The sequence below is a fragment of the Motacilla alba genome, chromosome 2 (genome assembly GCF_015832195.1).
Source record: "Motacilla alba alba isolate MOTALB_02 chromosome 2, Motacilla_alba_V1.0_pri, whole genome shotgun sequence".
NCBI lineage: Eukaryota > Metazoa > Chordata > Aves > Passeriformes > Motacillidae > Motacilla > Motacilla alba.
This window is the reverse complement of record NC_052017.1, coordinates 144,432,742-144,451,075: the sequence shown is the minus strand read 5'-3', so window position 1 is coordinate 144,451,075 and position 18,334 is coordinate 144,432,742.

The window sequence follows — 18,334 nt, the reverse complement described above, 5'->3', positions numbered from 1 at the left end:
CAACTTTGGATGTAGAAAAATATATGACTCTTAATGCAAATGACAGTAAGGAGATATCCAAACCAGAGGCAAATGCACTCTTTAGTTAAGTTGTATGTACTTGAGTTGTCAAAATGGAAGAGGACTCAGATCATGTTATATGAGACCATGAGAAGATTATAACTTTTCTCCAATCTCATTTTCCCTAAAGCATTTAGTTCTCCTGCCAGAGATTTGTTAAGGAAAGTTTTAGATATTTAGTTGTTACAGAATCAAAGAGTGGTTGAGGTTGGAAGGAACCTCTGGAGGTCACCCATCCAACCATCCTGCCCAAACAGGGACACCTGGAGCCAGTTGCCCAGTACCCTGTCCAGACAGTTGTGGAATATCTCCTAGAATGGAGGCTCTGTGAGCTCTCTGTGCCAGTTCCAGTGTTCCATTACCCTTCAAGCGAAAAAGAATTTCCTGATGTCCTGTGTTTGTTCCTGCTGCCCTGCGTGCTGTCCCATTTACTGGGCCCCCCGTAAAGGGTTTATATCCTGCTTGTGTCATGGCTATTACAGCCATGATGGTCAAAGGACACGGGCAAAGCAACAATTAGAGGCAGCTATAATCTGTTTTATTAGACCAACTGGTATAGTTGAAAAAACAAGAGAATACTTTTTGGTAAACAAATACTCCCAAAGGGTTGAAATAGATCTTTGCAGGCAAATGGAAAGTTGGCTGGCTGTTATTTACCCTCAGAGCACTGCAGTTTTACTCCCCATGGACTGCCTTGGAGCCTGACTGAATAAAAGCAAAGCTACAAAGACTGACTTATATGTACAAATCTTGCCACATTCCCCCTTGAGCAGATGTGTGTTGGACTATTGCTAATGCAAAACAGAAAAATCAGGATGGAAAAGAGCCAAGTGTTCAACTCTTATTTTTGAAAAGTGTTCTACTTCTCATAATGGAAAAGTTTTACATATTTTCTTGTCCAGAGACAATGAGGCAAATCAATAGTCTTCAAATAAAACTCAATTTCTGAGCATCAGGACTGTGTATCTCTGCTTAACAAAAGCTTTTCTGTCCTGCAACTGAAATATATAAAATTTGTGTTATGAAGTGAAATCTGTGAAGTTATTCTTGCTGCTGTCTTTGTAGAATGACAGAGTTTGGATTCTAGCTTTTTTGGCCAGATTAGAATCAATTCAGCACAATACCACTAATTTCAATTGAGTTATACTGAAATGTATCAGTGTCACTGAGAGAATTATGTGACCCAAAGGCTACAAGACTATATTGTCATGAAAGCTGTAAGTTGATTAGAAATAATCTTTTAGGAAGAGAAAGTCATGGTAATTGAGAAAAAAATGCGGAATTATGTTTGTGTGTTTGGCTTAATAAAGGATTCAAATTCAGTTTTTTCTTAAAATATTAATTTTAAAAGAATCTTTATTGTAAGTTATGTAAGATACATTGAGGAGATTTTTTTTTTGTTTACTTTCTTTAACAATTCAAACAATGACTAAATTCTGCTATTGTCCTGAATACCATTGGTTCAGTTTGTTTCAGTGATGGTCTGGCTTAGAGAGGAAATTTGTGTCTGAAAATTACTGTACTGAACTGTTGAGCTGTGTGAGTACGTATTGTTAGAAGGGTTTGTTTTTTTTCCCAGAAGGACAAGAGAATCTTAAAGAGACTTTCCTGTTTCAGAAGGAGAGATTTTTCTCTTGGATAAGTTGGTCTGGGAAAGGACTTAAAAGAATTAAAACTAACTCAATGGCTAATTTCTAAATTTACAGGATGTGCAAAAAGCTGACAGATTTTTTTTAAATTCCACAAGTACTTGAAGTGGGTTTTTTTCAATTTTACACTATTAATAATTTTACAAAGGGCTATACTGTTATTTAAACCTTCCAATTAACTCAGAAAAAAAAGTTTCCATATTTTCCTGATGCAGGATTGTGCTACAGATGACAAGGTTAAAAATACTATTCTTATTGGATAAAATGAATCACAACTGCTTATTGTAAGAGCCCAGATCTGTTTGTTGTTAGTTTGGTTGGGCTTTTTTTCCAGTGGAAGGTAATGAATTTTACCTTTCTTCTTTTTCTTCAATTTTTTAGCATGTTTCTAGAAGGTATTATAAACATGGCATATAATTCTGTTCAATGATTTTTCCTTTATAGTTGCAGGTCATGCATAATTAATCCCTTTTTGGAAAACTTTTGATTTCTTAACCCAAATTAATGCCACCGCCAAAAAATACAGATGTCTTATCGAGACAGGAGTCTCTGCAGTGTTGAAAGGAATGAGTAAATGATGAGACAAATTTTCCATGTAAAGAGGGATAGGAATAAAAATATGTAGCACTGAATAATGTAGGAATCTAATGCTGAGAGAGTGGACACAAAAGCCTTTTAAAAACATCTGTTCAGGAGGTGTACAGGGGCTCTGCTCTTCCTGTGGTGTGGCCCTGGCTCCAAGAATTTCCTGCAGATTCAATCAACAAAAGTTTATTCAATCCTTTCAGTCCTTGGTTTGACTTCTGGTACAATCTGAGACTTTTGGGGATCCATTTACCTGAAGCCTGAGGAAGATGATTATGTAATGCCAGTGTCTTTGCTTAAGCAGTTTCATCCCATCCTTAGCTTTGTAAGTAACCTATAACTCTCTGTCTCTTCTCTTTGCTAAGGAAAATGGTGGGATTAATTTCTCCTTATATTAGCCATAAGCATCTCATCTAAACAGATCATGCAGTGCTCTCTCCAGTCAGAGGAGAGAGGGATTTCTACAGAAAATAGGAATAAGCCACCCTTCACACATGCCTACCAGTCACCAGTGATCCAAATGACCGTCTTTACCAGTGTAATTAATTGTAATTGTCTCAGTTTACAGTGATTCTTACCACAAATCCCCCATCGTCTTAATGAAATGTGTAAAATGTGCAGGACCACAGTCTGTGATAAAAGTTGTTTTGTGGCTTTTCAGTCATTTCTTCAAGCATTCCAGGTCAGAGAGTAATAGCATCATGTTCTTTTACAATTTGCTACTTCACAAATCTTTTCTTAGGTGTAAATTTTGCAGGCAGCATTCATTAGTTGATCCCCACCATCACTTCTCATCTTCTCCCTGCCCTTTTCAAATAAGACTGGGGCATTGATTAATTCCTGGGGTACCCAGAGAGAAATACGCAAAATATTTTCCTTTCAAAACCTGGAGTTTTAACTTTCTGTGGCCTGTGTTTAATACCAAGTATGTCCCTCTTCTATTCTCACCAAATAAATTAGTTTCGATAAAATGCTATGGGGTACTCATCCAAATGGTACAAAGAAATCTAGTCCCACCAGCAACCTTTATAAGTCATACTAATAATTTCTTTTTAAATAAGAAATAAATGGAGATGTTGTTTGTTTGATCAAGCCTGTTTTACAAGAAGTGACAGTGAATGAGATGACTATTATCAATAAAGATGGAGAAGGAAACAATAGGTTAGTTTATTACTTCTGGCATAATTTTAGTAGGGACTTACATCTGACTGCCTAATCTCTGGCTCAGTGAAATATTATATTATTATATTATAAAGAGTATTATTATATTATACAGATAATTCTCCAGAATGTGGGAATTTCCCAGTTTCTAAAAATGTGTTCAGATAAATTCAATTATGAAGGTGATTAACTAATTCTTTGAAAACATCATGAGGGCAATTTACTTGAGTCTACTTTTTGGAAAATATTTAATTTGAAGAGCCTATGCTTTTTTTTTATTACTGTTACAATCCTATGGGGTTTTTTTATTATTCCACACTTACTACTTTAGATCTTTGGATACTTCTTCACTATGTGTCATTTCATCTGTAATTCATTTACAATTCTAATTCACATCTATTAATTTTTCTCAAGATGGGCTTTTTTAAATACCTTGCTATTTTCTTTAACCATGTGATCATTGATTCATTTGCCTCCTCTATCAGTCACTGACAGATTTTAATTTGAAACTCATATTCACTGCCCTTTATGCTCTCATTTTCAGCCTCATCTATATTTTTAAGTATTTTAACGTTCAGGATAACATACTTTGCTCACTTGTGGGAAAGCATAATTTACTCTGACAGACCCACAAAGAAAGGAGGAAAAAATCTTTACATTTTTCATTCCTTGTATCAAAATATTGATTAGGCTGTATCAGTTAGACAAATTAATTTACATCAGAAGAAATTTGCCCTAAATTTCTAACTTCATTTTAAACTAACTCAAACGATAACTAGCATTTCCCATTTAAACCCCCATAATTTAGTAGATATTATATTTTTCTAATGAAAAATATTTGTTTTATACAAATTTACCACAGAAATGTTTTATCAAGTAACAGTGTTTATCCTCATCTTATGCTGTGATTTTTCAGTGTTGCCTTCACAGGACAAAGGCCCATGTCGCACTTTTTGGAGAGTCTCAGAACCTGACATGGTGTCAGGGACTTCTCGTGCAGATTCACCAGGAGTAGGTTGGCATCATGGGCACGTCCACTGTGTGGTCAGGACATCACACAGAGCTCTTTTTTTTTTTTTTTAAATTATAATAATTAGCCTTTTCAGCATCTTGCATCTCTCAGAATATCCTTCCTTCTGTGCTCAAAATACCAGCTCTTGCTAAATGAACTTCATTATGCATAGAAATAAAGATTGGCTGTGCTTTTTGGAAAAAGTCCTAAATTGTCACAGACTGCACATGAAGCCTGAGAGCAGGAGCTGCTGGGATGAGGCTCCATCTGGGAAGGCAATCCATGCATATGGAGGAAAGATCATAACCTGAAGATTAACATGATAAAACACTGCTGCAAATTTTCAGCTGGAAAGACAGAATTGCTCTCAACTAAGACAATAAATTAGATGAGGCTTCACATGCAGGGTTAATGGTAATATCTGTGGTGTCACAAGCATGCAGTAATTACAGCTGTGAAGATGAGCTCTGTTGTAGCTGGTACAACAGCTAATTATTTAGTGCTGCTGGAAATTCCTTCCAAAACACTGGGGCTGAGGTCTCAAACAAGGAACTCTGAAACCATTTTCTGTCTTTCTGTTTAATACTTGTTAACCTCTTTAATCTCTGTGCCAACAGTCACCTTATTTTGTACAGCAAGGAAGGAAGAAAGGAAAGGCATTTGAATAGAAAACCACAGAATTCAGAGGGGGTGAGGGTCACCAGGAAGCGCAGTGTAACAGCTGATGCATGTTTAGGTAGTCTTCAGCCCAACAAAGCCCAGCTAGAGAAGGCAAGCTCATTCCAGAGGGAAACTCAAGTGTCAGGATGAGAAATCCTGCTGCCTAATGTGGCCAGGGATAGAGGTTCATGATCTTCCCAGTGGTGCTTTTATTTCAGAACTCAAATGTCTATCTCACCTGTGCCATCACAAGTAGCCCTTCTCCAGAGGGGTCCCTGCCAGAGTAAAGAGGCAGGGACACTCCTGAGGGAACACAGCCTGTGCATGACTCCCCCCAGTGCAGTGACACAAAGTACTGCAGTGAAAATACAGTAAGAAGCAGGCACCAGTAGGGCAAAACCAGCAGGAAGCAAAGTTTGGCAGAAAGAAAGTACAAAGCAAAGGGTGGCAAACAGACACTGATAAGGACATAGAGACAGAAGGAATCTCTTATAGACAAGACCCTGACCTCCTGTGCCCCTTTATCTCACCAAAGGAATTAGGACAGACCAAGTGGAACCTGTAATTAAAATGGTTTGGGCTTAAAATGAGATTGGAGAAAGAGAAGAAATAATGTTTGCTGAATTTTTTTAAATATAATTTTTTTTACTCCATACATGAATGAGTGATAAGAAATTGTTATTAATTTGCAAGTAATTAATTTTCTGAGTTATTATTGTTTTGTCGGCAACAAAGTCACTATATGGTAATTTCTATAATCTTCTTAGTGTCTTGTTGTCTAAGAAGCATTGAATTATTGCCCAGAAGGTCCTAGCATTACATGGGGAGCACAAAGACATTTGCTGCCTTAGTTACCCCCTCAGTGCAGTGTGGGACTGTGGCTGTTGTCAGCAGTGTCACATCCTGGAACCAGCCTGTTTAGCCACGAGAGCAGTGTGGTCACAGGGATCCATAAATTGACACTGAAAACAGGAGGTGGGGAAGAATAAGAATTTCCTCTCAAGTCAATTTGCTTTTTGAACTAAAACTACATTTTACAAATACAAAGTCTGTAATTACTATCCACAGAATCACTTGACTCTTTGACTGCTGAACTCTGTGACAAACAAAGGCAGGAGATACTGAGGTAAATGAGAATTTGCATTTATACTCTAGCATTTCCACATAACTCTAACAAAGAGGGAATTTCAGGGCAGCTGGAATGCTCATGAAAACTTCCCTGTGACCCACCCTTTAGATACTGCCTAGGATATTATTTACTAGCTACAGGCTACTGGGACACAGTCTCTCACTGGATCCTCCCTTGAGCCTACCTCTACAAGATTGCACTGAAGCCCACCCTCCTCAACCAGAACAAGCAGCTGGCCACAGTCAGTCCTGACCATATTGCTGCTTTTTAGGAATCATTCTCCCTGGTCATAAGTCTCCTATACTGAGCTGCATTCCTATCAGCAAACTTCTTGGTGCAATAAGCTCTGGATTCGCCAAACCTCTTTGTAATCTGCCAAACTCCTTCTTGTAAGTCAAATATTCCCCAACAAGTCTGATTTTGACAGTAATCTCAAGGTGGCCTCTGAGGACAAACTCAGTTATAGACCCCAGGTTTTCTTCCTGAACAAAACAAGGACAAGGATTCTGATTGCATTCTTACCATTAACTTCTAATTCTGTTCCTAAACCAACTCTCTAAGTCACTATCTTACTTGTTTATCTTATGCCACCACATCTGGATAATAATAACATCAGGAGCTCAAATTAGGCCGGGTTTCTTTGAATTAGGTTTGAGTTTCTTTGAATCAAGGAAAAATAGTTTCTGGATTCAAAACAAGATTGAGTACACACAACAGCAAAGTGTGTAAATAAGTGTTAAAATGAGTGTTGAGTCCTCATGCCCAAAAAGTCACTACAGCAAAGTTTTCTTCATAGGATTGTCAACACTCTGACTCAAACACCATTTGGAAGTCAAGAGGTTCAGGCACCTCCTCTTGGTGCTCCCTTCCAGCAATGGGAAAAGCATCCAGATCCCTCCTGAGTGCACAAGAGGGTCAGATGCAATCACAGTTGGAGCAACACCATGTTTACAGTCTTGTTCCAACAGTTGGTCAGGCTCAGTGCTGCATCACAGGGAGTTGTGAACACATGATCTGGCTCACAATATTCCCTTTTTACCATGCAAGATCTTTCCCTTTACTACTCTCACCCCTTCCAAACAAGCAGCACTGGTTTTGCTGGTTTTGAATCCTTATTTGGTGTTTATACTATAGTTTCCCTGGTGACTTCTGACTTTGACAGTGATTTTTTCAAGCTCTTGCCTGTCCTGTTATCAGTAACATCCTGCTGTTTCTCATTTTGCTGTCTTGTTAGTGGCACCACGGGTCAGTGTAGGCCATCTGCATGCTCACTGCTTCCCTTTGTAATCTGCAGCATCCTGCAGCTCCTCATGTCTTTATCTTGTCAGAGGCACCACAAGACTGAGTGAGCCATCTGCACATGCATCTTAACACATACCTGCCTGTGCCATCTGCTGCTCTATTAACAGGTAGAGGTAAATAAAATATACAGCTGGGAAAAAAAAATAGGCACTTCTTTTGTAAAGAAGATGAAAGAGAAAAAAACATGGCCATTGTATTGAGGAGCCCAGAACTGGACACAGCACTCCAAAACTGGTCTCAATAGGGCCAAGTGAGGGGGAGCATCAGCTCACTCAACCTGCTGGCCACACTCTTCCCCATGCACCCCAGGATAACGTTGGCTTTCCTGGCCACAGGAACACTACAAGCTCATGGTCAACTTGTCACACCCCACAACTTCCAGGTCCTTCTCTACAGAGCTCCTCCCCAATGGGTCAGCCCCAGTCTGTGCTGGTATGTGGGGTTATTCCTCCTCAGGTGCAAGACTTGCCCTGGTTGAACTCCATTAGGTTTCTCCTCACCCAACTCTCCAGCCTGCAAGATGAAGGTGAATGAATCCCAGTAGCTACAGCTGCATTCTACTGGATCTTGATTTACATTTGGGGTCATGTTTGGGCATCTTTTAATTTTATTTTTTTTTCTGATATGAAGTTACAGTGTACCTTGTATTTCCCACTCAGTTCCAGCCCCAGTTCCCACAACACTCTAAAAATTCAGTCCCAGACCTACAGTGGAATGCAAAAAGAGCGAAAAGGGCAGGTTCTGTCCAAGTGGGTATGTTTGTCTCTGTGGAATTATAGAAACACCATAAGTGTCCTTTCCCATGCAAGGAGGGCAGAGTGGTTAGTCCTTCATAAAAGCTTATCGCCACAACCCCTAAACAGAGGTGATGCACCAACACTGCAGCCAGTGCTCTCCTGAAATAAGACCTCCACAAATTGGCTTTAACAGGCTCTTTCAAAGCACCTGATTTATGCAGGTTTTATTTAACATGTGCCACTAGCAAAACAATGATCTGTTTGTTTTCACTCAGTACATTTTAGTTATAGTTAACTTCCCAGAGACAAATTTAATTAGCGATCAATTCTCTCTCAATGCTGTAGACTTCAAAAAGCTTTTCCCTTCGCTGGGGCTGCACAGCAAAGTGCATTGTAATTAGAAGCAAATGTGAGATCCCTGTCTTTTCTTATTTAGAAAGAGTAATAGAAAGGATTAAATTGCTTTCTCCAAGAGAAGAATGAACTAAAAACAGCACAGTAAATTGTCAAGACTTGCTCAATGTTAATGCTTATATTATATTCATAACTTTTGGCCAAAGTTGTTTTAGGGACCAGCCAAGGAGTCAGTAGTAGCTAAGAGGTCAGTCCAGGAGTCAGGCAGAAATAAGCTGCTGAGGGAGAAGCAGAACACTTGATTCAGCTCCATGGACAAGTAACTATTTATCTCTCACTTTGGTTTTTGTCCTGCAGAAGAGCTTTTAGGGTCTCTCCTCTTCAGTATGTGCATTTATATTACCTAAAGCCACAGGTCTTTGGTCCTGCATGTTCCTTTTTGATAGAAAATGCAGCTTCTCTAGACACAAACTCTGAGGAGATGAACACTCCAGTTCCCTGTCTCTGCTTTGCACAGGAGATCCCCTCTAGCTATAGGGATATGATCCAGGATAATGTCAGGGGACATCTCATTATGCAGGTTATTGCAGCCTCTGTCTGAGGTGGTTGTGCCTCTCTGATCCATAACACATTTTCTAGAGAAATGATCCCTCTGTGCCCTTGGGGCAGCACAGTAACTCATTGTCTTTTACACCACACACACACTGAAGCTGTGAAGTGCTGTAAAGACAAAGGTATGTATTTTTTTTCAGCAGGTCTGTAGCCCTGAGTGCAATTGCTCTGATCCTGCAAAGAAGACTGTGTGCACAAGACTTTTTTCTGGTCTTGGTCAAACTGTCTGATAAAGGCTGCTGAGCTGTGTTCTGCAAGCAAAACCTCTGTGCACTGCATGCAGCTTCGCCTGGGGAAATGCCATAAACCCTTAGCAAGAAATATTTCACTTGTGTGGGGATTGTATGTCAGAGATAATGGGCCTAGTTTGAGGATGGCCTTTTACAGAAAGTTTAATATCATGCGCTGGGCTCCTGTGATGGGTCTTTTGCCTTTTATGCTTGCAAACAGTATCCCCCAGGCTATGCCATCAACTGAGATGTGGAGAATTTTTTGAGGTTGTCTCTACCTGACAAAGTCATGATTTAATCTTCATCCATTACCTTGATAAGCCTGAAAATAAGCTGCAGACACTCCAGAATGTTCTGGGATGCTTCTGATGTGTATAGTGTCAACCCCTGCTCTTTTTAATAAAGGTGATGTAAATGTTGCTTTGCTTAGTTTGGATTTTTATTCAATACATTAGAACTAAGTGGTGTATAGAACTTTTATTTCTGCTAGTGGTTTGTTCAAATAAGAGGAAGCACCATATCTGGTAGTTTTAAGTGGTGCACTTATCAGGAAAAAAAATCTAAGGATTCTTACCATACAATTCAAACAGTATTTTAAGCCTTAAATCTGTGCTTGGCTAGATCTGCTCTTCCAAGAACACACTGCCAATCAATTCTTAGAGTAATTTAAGACCAAATCTTGCTCTTTTTTATTACCATTCCATATCACTCATCTTTGTGAAAAGCTTCCAGAAGTTCAGCTCATTATAGAGCGGACCATTTGCCTACAAAACCTTGTGCAAGCATTTTCCACAGGTAGCCACTGTCTGATAATAGTCTCTTTCCCAGCTGCCCAGACATGCTCAGCAGCACAGGTTGTACCAAAGGTCAGGATGAATCCTCATGCCAGACACAGCTGAGTGCAGACCTCTTTTCCATCCATTGTCAGGCTTGAAAGATGATCTATTTGCTTCAACTTCAAAACTTCACTGTACTTTAAAAGAAAAGGTCTCACATCACTATTTTATAGAGATGCAGATGAGGTCTGGAGGGTTCAGTCCATTCTCCTTGTTCACCAGCAGGAGGTTTTTCTTTGACCAGGAAGCTTCAGGGACTGCCTTTTCTAAATTCATGACGGGTGTCACCAGAGGTTCCTTAGTCAAGGTACAAAAGCTTACAATCACAACAGTATCCAGTACTTGTGGAACATGTTACAGGACATAAGAGAAGTTAATTTTTACAGATGATGACACTGCAACACAAAGCAGAGCAGTGAATTTTGCAGGAACACAGCAGAGCAGTCACAGGGTTCAAAAAGCACATTTCTCTTCCCACGTAGTCATTCAGACATGCAGAGAGCAGAGTTCCTCTAGGACAGGGTTCACATAAAAAATATTATTTGCAAAAGATGGCCCTGACTAAGCAGTTGACCTTTTTTGGTAGGATTGCAAGGATAGGGACCTTGGTTCTTAAATAAGCATCTGACTTCTGCCAGAACTGGCTCTTGATGCTTTTTGATTTCTCCAGACTGACTCTGTAAATGGGAAATTACAAAGGCAGTATGAGTAGTTTTTGACATACAAAAATTCACTTTTTTATTTGAGGGAGAAAAAATAAAGTTTACAAATGCCTTTCATTTTTACTATTTTTTTTTTAAATCAAGTATTCCTTACAATGAGCAAGTAATAAAGTAATTTTCAAACTTTTCTTGTTTGTAGTGAGGTCAGAGAACATTTGTTGCTGCAGACATTTGTGTAGAGTCCTAATGCCATGCTATTCCCTGACACGAAGCCCTGGTGAGCCCCCTTCAGTTGCAAATTTGATAATTCCTTAGGAATTATTAATTCCTATTATTATTATTAATTCCTAGTTAGAAAAACCACAACTGAGAGTTCAAGGAGATTAGATGTCTTTTTGTGTTTGAGGTCTTTCCATCATTACTTTTTCCCTTTGAAAAAAACCTCAGACATCTTCTTTTTAGCAGCTTTTTTTTTCCTCCCCCCAAATTACTTTCATTTACTGCAAAATAAGTTTGTTAATCCCTTGATCTGAAAAGCTGAGAGCTCATGTATTGATTAGCCCCCAGCTATGCTGCTGCAGTGTTTTCAGCTTACAGCCCTGTCTCAGCTGCTACAATTTTGTCTAAAACATGTTCAGAGTCACAGCATTTGAAAACTGGTTTGAACAGAGGGCAGGGCTGGACAACACTGTGAAATACATAGCACAGGAGAGCACACATGAGGTGTTTTTGTAGAGAGAGGAGAAAAGAGAGGCCAGCCCAGTGTGTCAAGCATGCAGATAGGAGGAAGAACATCTCTTCTTTAGTTAGGGTTCAAATGCTTCACTGTCAATGCTGTGCAATCGAAGCAGGACAACCTTGTCAACTTCATAGCTTGGAGACTGAGCTGCAACTAATACCAGACTGACTGGTCTTCACACCTTACATTGGAACTTCTGACAGGCCTTCCTCCATCCTTCATGCTAAGGTGGTGTCCAGGTTCTCCATAGCAATTTCAATTCAGTGATGTCTGTGAAGGATGTGGCTGGTGCACCCCCAGCAGCAGTCAGTATGTGCAGTAGCCTTGGTTCTGCTGATGGGATACAGAGATATAAAAGCCTGTTAGTTTTGCTTGTACCTGTGATATGAGGAGAGGCTGAGAGATCTTGGACTCTTCAGAGAAGAGAAAGCTGGGGGAGAATCTTATCAATGTGTACAAAACAATATAAATACCTGATGGAAAAGGATGAAGAAGAAAATGAAGAAGAAGTAGCAGCAGCCACACTCCTCTAAATAGAGCCTATTGAGAGGACAGAAGGAAGTGGGAACAAATTAAACATGTGAAGTTCCATTTGAACACAAGAAAACACTTTTTTACCATGCTGATAGTCAGAATCTGAAGTCTCAAATCATAAAACAAGTATGAAACAAGCCAAACACTAATGACAGTTCATGGCCAAGTTAAAGGAAGATTCTACCAGACAGGGAAATGCTAAAGAAAAAACAAAAAAAGAGAAATTGATTATGTACACAAATAAAATAGCAAAGAGAATTTATGTGTACAGCAAGAAGGACAATGACCTATTGTGGTGGTTTTGAGCCCAGCTGGAGATACATCACCACACACCCCCCATTTGAAATCATTCTTCCTCCAGGTCACTTGATAGAGAATTGATACAGTTAGAAGGAAGGTAACTCTACCCCAGCCAAAACCAGCTGATTGTAGAAAGCATTTCAAAATGTTGTGACTTTTAATGAGGAACAATTTATTAGGAATCAGAGCAAGGTGTACTTTTTCTCTGCCCCATCTTTTCTAGAACAATGTGAAACCCATTCAGAATCAGAGAAAGCAGGGCTGGGAGGGGCTGGGAGAAGATGTCCAGTCGATGATCATTGTGGTGTTAACTATACCAAACCAGATGGCAGCATGCTGGGCTCTCCATCTCTCATGTACATTGTGCCAGGGCTTAGCCTCCCTACTCATCAGAAGGCTTTTCCTGATGTCTAATGGATTCCTGTTTTGTTTCAATTTAAGATAAACTTTGTTCATCTCATTGAGCAGGGATAATATATCTGCAGTTATTTATCAAAATTTCTCTTTAAATTTAAAACTTTCTAGGAAAAAACAGCTGCAAATCCTTTGATTGTTTTTTGCCCTGGATAAATTTCTTCACAGTGGCTCTTGTGGGTCTGTGTTTTGTTCTGGAAATAGTGTTACTTACACACTGATGTTTCAGCTCCTGCTGAGCAGCATTTGCACAGCATCAAGGCCTTTTCTGCTCCTGACATTGTCCCAGCAGTGCATAAGATGGAGGTGCACAAGAGGATGGAAGGGGACACAGCTGGGACAGCTTACCCCAGCTGACCAATTTCTATATGAGATGATGCCATGCCCAGCAATAAAACTAAGTAGAAAGTTTGTTGTGGGGGAAGGGGGCAGTGCTTGGGGACTGGCTGAGCATTGGGTGGCTGGTGGTGAGCAATTTTTCCTGTTTGTATCACTTGTCTTTCTTGAGGCTTATTTTTCTCTCTCTTTTTTTTTTTTTTAATCTCTTTTCCCTTATTTTTTAAAAAAGTATTATTACTTTTTAATTATTAAACTGTTTTTAGCTCAAACCATGTGTTTGTTTTCACTTTTGCCCTTCCAATTAATTCCCCCATCCTGAGCAGAGTGGAGGGGGTTCTGAGTGAGTGTGTGGTACTTAGTTGTCAGCTGGTGTCAAACCATGACAGTTTTTTTCTAGATCACTTAATTTACAGTGTTTCCATTCTTGTCAGGCACTACTGGTGTCCTGTCCCACAGAATAGCTGATGAAATGCTTGGAAGGTGCATCCTCCCAAAGGACATTCATTACATGTCATTCTCAAGTTCAGATGGAGTATGCCCTTGCTTCAACAATGTGGTTACCAGAAATGGGGCTCAGTTGACTAAAATAACTAGTCTAGATCTGTCATTGTGAGGTGTTTTTGAACTGATAATAATTAGCATTGACTCCATGATTTACAGAAGGCTGATTGATCTCTTTATTATATTATATCATTATTAAGAAACTCATTGCTTTTATAGCCAGTTATGATACACCTGGACCTAATTGGTCCTCTAATCTAAACACCATCACCATTGGCTAATTAAGAAACCACCCTTTGGTAAACAAACCTCCTTAACACATTCCACATGTTCACAACAACAGTTGTAGCAAGTTAAGATAAGAATTTTTTCTCACTCTTTTTTCTGATCTTCCCACAGACTCTCCCAGTACGATGCCTGGAAAAGTTGTGTTTCTCTATGTGGCCAGAGAGCTGCTGCCACATAGATCTGTATTAGAATGGGGAAATTAGGCTGAAATGAGTTTGGCTTCATGGAGTAGACTGAGATGGATACTGATGTCAAGGAGACCCTGCAGTCAAGGGTCCTGGGCCAGTATCACACAGATTTCTGTATTATTTAGCTCATGTGTGTCCTTAACACATATGACACTTGTCCCCATAGATCTGTCACTGCTCCGGTACAGGATCTTGGTTGGACACAGACCCATGTTTGTCCTACCGACATTCTCCTACCCTGGGAATAAATACTTTTTCTTTGCAATTCAATTATATCTTGCTCAGAGGGCTCTATTATTAATCAGCTGCATGATTTCCCAAGCACACTATTGAGAGATTGATACACATAACTTTGGGGGTTAAAAAAGCTTTGAATGATTTGACAGTTGTCTTGGAAAACCTCCACTTCTCTGTATTAATTTAGAGCTGTTTGCCCTGGTCTTACCCTGATATAATTCATGGCAGAATTTGATTCTGTGTAAATAGTGTTTATTGAAAGCAGAAAGTAGCACATGGAACTCATGCACTGTATCATTTGTTAGTCACCATTTGAGTTCCAGCTGTACTAAGATCAACTTCTAGAAGTAAAAACACCATGAAAATAACTGGATAGAAATCAACCTGTTATTTGTTTGCCTGCAAATTCTTTACATCGTATCCCCAAGGAGGCCCTCAAAGCACTTCACAAACATTTCCTCAGCCTTAGTGACAGGCTGAAAGAGAGATAAGAATTCATACAGGTGAAAATCAAAGGTTTTTGCAAAAGAAATCCTGTATCTCTCACACAAGTTGTGGTCCAGTGCAGGGAATACTGAGTTAAACCTTATGCCTCTTATGCAGGCGAACAAGACATTGATGATAGTCTTTGTTGGTATAAAATTTATGACTCATCATCTCCTTGTGGACTTCCAGGAGCACAAACATATTGACATTTTAAAATGGTAGGGCCTTTGGGCATATTTCAGAGTTTTGGTCTGCTGCTTTAGGAAGGCCTGTTTTAGAAAAGAAGTGTTTTGGGGTTTTGCTTCTGATTGGAAAGGGAGATGTGTAGCTGCATAGTTTTAGATATTTGACGTGGGTTTCTGGTTAAGGACTACACTCCCCGGAGTTTCAGCAGAGAAGCTGTTGTTTTAGGTGGCTTCAACTGGCTTCTTGGCTCTGCAGAGATGAGTGGTAGACATTGTGACTCCCAGTTTCGTGTGTTTATACACAACTTTTAACACTGACCTGAAAAAAATGAAACTGTCCCTTCTGTTGTGGAAAAATTTATAATTAGATTAAGTTTAGACATTAAACTTAATGTGATGTTTCTTGATGCTTAACTTGATCTTATGTGAACTGATATTTCTTTGCACTCATTATAAAGATATGATTGGGATTCATTTAAAATTATTTTTGGTACAAAAAGATTACTGAGGAGGCTAATGGGGTGTTGGGGAATAGATTTCTTTTCTTTTGTTCCTTTTTCTTATAGAATTTTTTTCCCATGAGTTCCTAGGAAACACTAACAACTGGGTACTTAAAAAAACAAAAGAAGTGGCCAAGCTCAGGGGAGGAGGGCATCTGGTTGCACTTATCTCATTTGGGAGTTTCTCTCTGAGGGACAGAGATTCCTCAAGAATTGGGCAGGTAGAGGACAGGGCTGGGGCAGCTGCTGGCGCTCTCTGTCTCTCTCTTGGCTTTGGAGAAGGATGGTCGGAGCCACTGCTTGGGGAAGGGAATTTGCTGCTGCTGCTGGAGCCCAGCCCAGAGCTGCTGCTTCTGCCGTGGGGTGAGCCTCTGCTCGTGAGAGCAGCCACTGAACTGGGCCTCATTAATACCGACCTCACTAAAAGAGGGACCTATCACCATCTGCTCAGGTGCCTGGGATCCTGAGCTCGCCTCTCACTGCCCTCTAACCCCCTCACTCCCTGCCAAGACATCCTGCTGGCCCAGCTTGCTGCTTCTGAGAGTCATGCTGGGGCACGGGGATCGGCTGCCCCAGGGTTTGTGAAGTGAAGCCTCTCCTCCCCCCCTTCCCGTCTGGGCGCGGCCACCATTGCCGTGCGCTCCCCAGCCCGCGACACAGCGCCCCTGCAGGTGTGGGGGAATCACTGCACCCGCCCCGCCCACTGGGAGCCAGCAGCGCCCCTGCTGGCTGTGCCCAGAACTGCGCCAACGGGGAAAGCCCCGCAGCCCAAGGGCCGGGACTGGAGTCTGGGTTCTGTTTGGTGTTAACACCGCAGGTTTTGTTTGTTTGCTTTATTATACACACTAGTAAAGAACTGTTATTCCTATTCTTATATCTTTGCCTGCCCCTTAATTTCAAAATTACAATAATTTGGAGGGAAGGGGTTTACATTTTCCATTCCACGGGAGGCTGCTGCTTTCCTTGGCAGACACCTGTCTTTCAAACCAAGACATGGGGATAACCCAAGGCATATTACAGCAGTTAGGAGCACTTGATATTTATCACCATTTTCTGTGCACTGTTTTGGTTTCCTGTTCTAGGACAATTCCACCCAATGTGTCATTGATGGCATTTCCCTGACAAAAAACTTTCCCTTGCTATGTTGACCTGTTTCCTATTCTAGCTATTGTATCATTTGGCACAGCTCATAATGAAGTGACAGATGAAATAACACTAAGTTCCCTTCCTGTTGTGACAGGAGCAGGATGTTGCCCAGCACAGAGACAGCCTGTAAGATAAATATTGTCGACAACTTATGCAAAATTTTAAACACCAGAAAGAGACAAAACTATTTTGACCAGAAATCTGTGCTGGTGCAAGGACAACTGGGAAGAAATTAACTTTGAATACTGGAAATTAGAAGAAATTTTCTCATGCGTCAGTGGAGTAGGGAAGGAATTCTTTGTATTTTTGTAACAAAAAAATCCTCAGCTATTATTCAAAAGGGAGCTTGATCAGTTCTTTGGGAGGTTTATAGTTCTCTGCAACACTGGAAGGTTGGATTTGGTGACTTTGAAAGTCCTTTCCAGAGCAGAGTGCCCAGCACACAGTCGTTCCTGCTACTGGGACACCACATGTGAGAATAAAGCCTAGGTAGGACAGTGTGCCACATGCCGCCAGCCCCAGGGTCACATAACAAAGCAGCAATGTCCCCTGGCACAGAAGTACAGAATCAGAGCACTGAAGAGCAAAAGAAACTGTGCTTTTTGTGGGAGGGAGAGATGTCAGGGTTGCTGATATGGAGTGAATGGTTTCCACATCTCAGCTAGGAGTAAAATAAAACCTTGAACCTTTAGGACACAGAACAAGTATTTTGTTCAAATACAGTTCAAGGAGCTAAGATCTCTCTATCTTTATCAAGGATTCAACCTATATAAAGAAGTCCATGGAGGACGAATTGAAGTACAATTGAAGCCTTGAATGTTGTGGTCAAATTTAGGACCATAGGAAACCTGCCTTTCTGTAAAATCAAATTATGGATATTAGACTGGTCACAGAAATGCTGTTGTACAACTACAGCCTGGCTGCAATGCAGTGAAGAAAATCCTTCTAAGAAAGAAACAGCGTTCCACGTCCTGCAGAGATTCCTAGGGAGCAGTAATGACTTCAGGTGGGATAGGAATCCTCTTACAGAGGAAGCAGATACAGGAAAATGTCAAGGCTCTGGGCCATGGCTCAAATAGTGCACCTTTGCTCAGTTTTCAAACCTGCTGTTATCTTTTCTTACATCTGCATTAGAGCAAAACTTGTAAAAAGCAGGATTAAGCATCCACTGCTCCAATGAAAAATTGTTCAATTGCCAAGAACAACACAATTCTACAGAGTAAATACCTATATTCCTCTGCTCATTTGACACTCATCAGATGTTATTTTTCTTCCCCCTAGGAATACAGGTGCTTTTGTTGAGAGCCTAATGAGAAGTGACAATTTGTGAGCTTTCCCCTTCCTTTCCCACCTTTCATCTTCCAGCCTGAGTCACATAACACACAATCCCTTCCAGCTTCCCAGGTGGGGCCTCACTGAGAAACGGGGTCCGGGCTTAAATGAAAGAAGAGCTATCATGGAGTGTAATGCATCCCACAGAGTGCAGGG